This window comes from Pseudoliparis swirei, chromosome 21 (genome assembly GCF_029220125.1).
Source record: "Pseudoliparis swirei isolate HS2019 ecotype Mariana Trench chromosome 21, NWPU_hadal_v1, whole genome shotgun sequence".
NCBI classification, from domain to species: domain Eukaryota; kingdom Metazoa; phylum Chordata; class Actinopteri; order Perciformes; family Liparidae; genus Pseudoliparis; species Pseudoliparis swirei.
In genome coordinates this window covers 14071158-14077016 of record NC_079408.1, presented here as the reverse complement: position 1 = coordinate 14077016, position 5859 = coordinate 14071158, and the positions used below count along the sequence as shown (strand labels likewise).

The 5859-nt window shown below is 43.3% G+C and overlaps 1 long non-coding RNA gene across 1 annotated transcript; it reads left to right on the top strand.

Moving 5' to 3' along the window:
- Positions 1–1398: 1398 nt before the first annotated feature.
- LOC130211803 (uncharacterized) lies at positions 1399–3789 on the top strand. The gene is made up of 2 exons (XR_008835160.1): positions 1399–2803; positions 3209–3789. It is a non-coding gene; the product is annotated as an uncharacterized LOC130211803 (long non-coding RNA).
- The last annotated feature ends 2070 nt before the right edge of the window (positions 3790–5859 follow it).

Here is a 5859-nt window from a genome sequence, read left to right as displayed (position 1 = left end):
AGCATGTTTTAGCTCTGTATCATCTCCGGGGAGTTAATCCGTCAATGATGACAGCGCCTTAATATAGAGGCCAAGGAGGAGACGGGATGTGTGCTGAGGGATTATGGGTAAGCAGATGAGCAAACATTCAACATTATAAGAGTAAACATTGATGGATTTGGTCTTGCTGGAAAAAGAATAATATATTTTTTTGAAACGCAAAAAAAGCTAGAGTCGGAAATTGGAAGAGGGAGTGGGGGGCGGTGCTTTGATGAAGTGCTTCCCTCTTCCTGTTGTTTTCCACGAGCACATTTTTGATAGCGTAGCAATCTTGGAGGACTCATCCTCGGCTATTTCAGTCATTACAAAGCAAATTATAGCCGAATGTTGAGGCAATTTCCCGATAATCACTGGTGTTGTCGCCGGGGACAGACATCAGCCCCTGCTTCTGTCCCCCTTATTCTTTCTGCTGATGTCAGCACATTTCTCATTGCAGTTGAAACCTAAAGTATAGCTCCGTTCTCTCGGCCAGGGCCCATGATTACTGTCGTGGGTCCAGATTCAATTCCACAATCTGTCTGTTGAACTTGGCATCAACAACGAGTGGCCCCCCCGCGGATTGCTGCTTTCTCCTTCCCCATCTTCCGCCTTTCCACTCGCGCGTCTTCCTCGCAACGGCGGCGGCTCGTTTCCTCTCCTGCGCGATGGAGACGATAATAGAAAACGAGCGGCGGCGCACAGATTATTGTTTTTTGGTCACATTTCAATTCCATCGGGGGTTCATTTTGGCGATGCGATCGTTATCTTCGAATAAGGGGGGGGGGCTGTGTGCGATGAGACGCTGCGACGGCTTCGCCACGTATCGGATGCATCTCCAGGTTCTCGTGTTTTTGCGATACTGAGGGAGATAGAAATTAAACAGACAACGACTCGCGGTGTATTTTACCTGCAAATCGAGCACATGGAAATGATTCGGCCATACATTTTGGAGAGAACCAATTACGAGGTGGTACAGCATCGATGTTCAGGGAGGAGGGGGAGTGCAATGACAGACAGGTGGATTGCCCTTGAGGCAACGGGAGTTAACATTTGTCCCTATAGCTCAAAAAAAAGGTCATGAACACAACCCAGAGGAGAGCAGCCGAGCCGCTTTAGGAGTCTGGCTGAGCGACACTAAAAGAGGAAAGTGTCTATTAGTAAGACTGCAATAAAAAAAAAAAAGTTCTGACAGAAAAAGAAAAAAAGCAAAGTGTTTCTGCACCTGTTGGCGAGCGTGTCAGCGTGTGTGATCACTGAGTTGGGACACAGGTAGTTGTATTGTATCACACTTAAAATCCAAACGCGAAGAAACCCGAGAAATAAAATCCAGCTCTCGCCATCTGTCTCTCCTCTACCTGCAACGCCCCCCCCCCCCCGCCACCCCGCCACTTCGTTTCACGTCTGCTTTCCCCCTGCAGCGTTTGTGTTTACTCGTTCTGCGGCAACAGTTTCCCTTCTTCTCCCACACACTCTCTCCACTTCCATTCTTTCCAAGCCACTGGCTGGGGCCTTTAATCGTCAGTGGCACCTGTCCCCTAGAGCCGTAATGTCCCTCATCCATCAGTGGGGGATGACGGGCTATGTGCCTTCCCGACCCAACCGCCACCTCCCCAACCCCCTTTTCCAACGGCGGCAGGTGGGGAAGGGTTCACACTCTACCAGACCAGAGCGTGTGTGTATGTGTGTGTGTTTTTGCCATAGAAGCTGACACTCATGGTCACTGGATCTGGACTCTTAATCATCGAGGCCTCTCCTCCCCTACAGCCCTTCCTACACATCCCCAGGGGGTGAAGATGGGAGAGTAGAGGACACCCTGGACTGTCCCTCTGAAGGATGACTCGTATCCGAACTCAATGGCGTCTACTAATGTGGTGATTGATGCCGGTGATCAACAGGAAATCCTCCAGGTTTCTGTTTGAGGGTCCGTGAACACGGCTTGCCAGAGTTAAATCAATGTATCGGAAATTAATTAAGAATTAAAAATCGGACTGTCATCTCAAATATGAAAGTGAACCACTGCTTTAAACTGATGTGGTTCCAATTCCAAGTCTGAGATTCTTATAATATTTGAGTTGGATTTAGTGATTATATAGTGATTATATGATGAATTCTACACCTTAATGAGGGCTCAGGAAGTTTACTCTGTACTTCCTGTGGATATGTATCTGTGGAGGAGAAGATCATGGAACACCTTGGAGGTTACTTTGCCTTCAGTATTACAGATACAAACAGAAAGAAGTGCAGCTTGGCACAACAACACATATATTGTTGGAGATGGTCATCGGTGACTTAACAAAATGTTTGTTAGCAACAGAATTTGAGATGACGTGCGGTCCACTTTCAATCAAGCCTGCACCATTGCTCGGCTCACTCCAAACTGGTCCTCATGTGTCAGCAAAGACTTTAAACACTTCGTATAAAAGGTGACACAAGTGTCCCTGACTCAGTTATTGGTTATGATACTCAATAGTCATCTAAACCAGTTTATTTGGTGTCCGTTTCTGGGTTTTTGTCTAAGAGCGTTAACCCTAGCACATTATGTTTTTAGTTCTTAAAAGTTAATTGTAATACTCTGGTTACCTAAAAATTATTAATTGTCTGGTTGTATGTAGCTCCAGCCTCTTATGTCACTTTTGATGTCCGGAAAAACAAGATGGCGATGGCTAAATACCAAGATGGCGACAGAGAGAATTTCCATTTCCTAGATACAGTAGGTCCAGTAGTATGTGAGATTAACTACAAGCTGGCCTACATGGCAACTACCTTCTAGGATCCTTTAAAAGAGGTAGGTATATCAGTATGTGTATAATTATGTCACCATTATATTTTACAAAGGAGACTTTAAAGTGACAGATCTTTCCAGGAATGCCAGAAGGAGTAGAAAGACAATGTGATCACAGATCAGCTGTTATTTCCTCACAATTAGAGGTGTCTGGGAAGCATTCTCCCTGAGATATCTACACTTTCATCTGCTCCCTCACATAAATTACAGAAATAGATGATAAAAAGCTCATTAACCGCTATCTGCAGAACAAGCTTCAACACCTTCACCGTTTGCCATAACACTACATGTCACGCAGCCATAATTGGAAAAATCTGCACACAAAAAAGCCCGATCTGACAATGTGCCATGATGTTTCTCTTTCTCTCTCTCACTCACTCTCGCCTTCTTCTCTATCTCTATATTTAGACCCAGGACATGAGCAGGAAAAGAATTCCAGTAGGAAAATCGTTTGCTGGAGACACACTTGAGAAAAGATGGGACTCTCAGCTTGGTTGGATATAATCAGAGGAGCATTTTGATGTCCTTTTGCCCACGTTTTCCTCTTTTGTTGCCATAGACGGCACTTTACCATCATTTTGTGCGAATGTGCATAGCTGTGGTGAAAATACAACTAGAGAGATCCAGCAGAGATTATCTGAGAAATATAAAGTACATAAATATGAGAGAATTAGAAACCGTAGGTTTTCTTCTGGGGCCTACTAACATTTGTAGTTAGATAAGGAGATTTTTTTCCGAGGTATACAGCATAAGTTAATCCAACTATAAATGCAGAATATGGTTATACTGTATTGTTATGGTGTAATACAATATGGCTTCAGTTTCCCAAGGTGACAAAAAGGTTAAAAAAAAGCCTGTGAGGAGACACGAAAAGGCTGCAAGTAGAGACAAAAGCCTGTGAGGAGACACAAAAGGCTACGAGGAGACGCAAAAGCCTGTGAGGAGACACGAAAAGTCTCTGAGGAGACACAAAAGCATGTGAGGAGACACGACAGGCTGTGAGGAGACACGAAAGGCCGTAAGGAGACGCAAAAGGCTGTGAGGAGACACGAAAGGCTGTGCAATGCTGGGAGCTCGTTGGGCTCATCAAACTCATGTGTTCATAGACTCATGAAGATTGAATCATGCAACTATAAAAGATACATTGGCCGATTAAAGTCGCTGGAAATCATCCACGGTCGGTGTGTGCTGTAGCGTCAGAATAAAGGTGTTATTCTAATACAACTTACAACATTCAGTCATCATTTTTATGGCATGGTGTTTTTGACGGGATCACTCAACCATGTTATTTGAACTGACAAGGCAGTAGTGCTTCTTCGCACTGTTTCCAAATCCATTTTTGCACGTCACACTCACCGCTTATTGCAACAACCAGTATTATATTTTTGATTTATTTTCACATGACCATTATAAACAATGCAGTTGATGCTTGGCACCAGACAGTTTTTTTATCTGCAGTTTCTACTTCCGTTAACTGGCGTTCACTTTAACCGCTACTTTAGCATCACATGTTAGGGGCTACATTAAGCATGCAAGAGTGTCACAGGGTACATCTCAAATCTCACTTGACGTTTCCTCGCCGCAACCGGAGGTGGTTCTGCGGCGCCATATTGACGTCCGTCCCAAAGCTCTTATTTTTCTCTGCTGTTTTATTGAGAAACTTCGGCAGTGGCCTCCCTTCTCATTCCAACTCCACGATCAGGAACATTTCATTGACTGTATAATCTTTTCCATTAAATATTGTTCAACTTCAAATCCTTGGATTTGGAATTTTCCTTCATCCCCGAATCCTGATGTTTGAATTAATCTTCACTCCTTTCGTCATCACCCGACTCCCCCATCCATTGCACACCTGTTCATTCTTCAGCCCTGCAGTTAGTTGACCTCCCTCCCAACTGTGCTTGGCCCAATTCCAATCTCCACAGGCCTAAAGTCGAGACCCTGGCAAGCTCAGTTGGCATCACCTGTGTGTGCAGCTGTAGCGCTTTATGAGTTTATCAGGGCTTAAAATTATATAAAACGGCGGAATAGGACACGACCGAGGTGCTTTCAAGACTAAATACCAGATTGTCACATCATCCAGTTATTTAGTTTTTCTCATGTTTATCTTTTCTGGTTGAATTGTGTTTGAAGCATGTCAAATTGACGAATATGCTCTTGTAGCTGTTAAGTTGTAATAGTTTATTTTGATTCTGCACATGTACATAGAGGAAGTCTTATGCTTTAAATTAATACATATAGAAAGATATTATAATAGGAAATATTAGGGAGAATATTATTCTGACTGCATTATGATTTTATTGCGAAGCTTTAGGGAAAGATACTATTCACTGAATTGACTATGTGATGAAAACATGTTTTACATGTTTATATGTGTTTTGCATGGGGATGAATGTTAGTTAGTATTTCAGAAATGTCGAAGCCGGTTGACGCCCGTGACATTATTTTAATTCGGAAAGTAACATACTGGACTTTTATTGTGAAAATACTTTTTTAATAGTCTGACCGGAAGTGACGTTGTGACCCGGGGTCGTGATGTTTGACCTCCATTTTGATAACGGTCTTTTAGCCAATGAGATGGTGATATATGACTGAATAACAAAGGACTAATTTGAGAGTAGCTGATTGGCTGCTGACGACTAATACCTCTTTGTGCTCTTTCATCTTGTTAGCCAGCAACACTTGCGTTAGCTTTAGCTTGTACCTGTGGAGCCTGGATCACTAGCAACCCACGATCCTGAGCTTTGATTGTTTGTTAAACTTTTGTTTATACTTCTTGCCATTAAATAGCATTCAAATTGATCCATCGCATTCCAGTCCTGATTTCCATCGAGCGCGAGGGGCCCATCATAACTTGCTCTTTATAGACCAGGTTTTCTGTTGAATTTGGTATGCGGCATCATTATTTTCGGTTATTGATTCATGAACACGAGAACCCATGAATGACATATTTAGAACCTAAATAGTATTTCTGTACCAGTCCTGATTGACGTGCAGGCGGATCCCTACACCCATGCTTGGTCTTGTGTACATTATATAGGGCGAATCCGGTTTCATAT